The 779-nt window shown below is 33.2% G+C and overlaps 1 protein-coding gene across 1 annotated transcript in view; it reads left to right on the top strand.

Moving 5' to 3' along the window:
• Nucleotides 1-779, top strand: part of LOC105448529 — a 2,132-nt gene that overhangs the window by 378 nt on the left and 975 nt on the right. The gene's annotated exons all lie outside the window — the stretch shown is intronic.

Here is a 779-nt window from a genome sequence, read left to right as displayed (position 1 = left end):
GTCGTTTGACACGTGGATATATAATTCTTTATTAAAGAAAAGGAATTTAATCAATATTAATTCAGCCTGGTAATATATTTTAATTCAGTGCGTTAAATTTTAGTCTCAGTAAAAGGCTCGCAAGGGAAGCGCGAATCGCTTATCTCTTGCCGAGAGACTGTCAAGTGGTGTCGTGTAACATAAACTTTTCGGCACACGGCCCGCACGAAATTCTTGCCGTATGATAAGTAAAGCTTCTAGAAGGTTCTAGAAGGTATGATGTAAAAATGAATTTCTGTCTCCTGTCGATTGTTAACTTTTCTAAAGGACCAAAGGGAAAGTCCATGCCGGTCGTTGAAGCGGGTTAAACAATAGCCGGGTTTATGACTTTCCATGTGGTGTACATATGTTGTTTCTATTATGAAGTCTTAACGGAATCCTTGTAGAAAGTTATATAGATCCGTTGAGACTTCCTTTTACAAAAATAAGAAAAGATGAAGATCGCTCGCAACTAAACTATGTTACGCAAATATATTTACTAAGAACTTATACTATGGGGATGAATTTAATTATATGAAAGCTGATTATATATATATATATATATATATATCTTGAAATAATAAGGCAAATTCGTAGCGCTATATAGATGAATCCAAAGAAACGCTTAAGCATGAGTGGTTAAATATGATAGATTATTATATTATTATTATATTAAGAGAAGGGTTTATTTACCCTGAATAAGAGAATAAAATATTAGAGTTGTTTTACGATCGCGTATATAATGGTCGCGGAAATTAAGA

This window comes from Wasmannia auropunctata, unplaced genomic scaffold, assembly GCF_000956235.1.
Source record: "Wasmannia auropunctata unplaced genomic scaffold, wasmannia.A_1.0 LD336085.1, whole genome shotgun sequence".
Taxonomy (NCBI): Eukaryota; Metazoa; Arthropoda; class Insecta; order Hymenoptera; family Formicidae; genus Wasmannia; species Wasmannia auropunctata.
The sequence above is the reverse complement of the archived record's forward strand: the minus strand, read 5'-3'. Positions and strand labels throughout refer to the sequence as shown.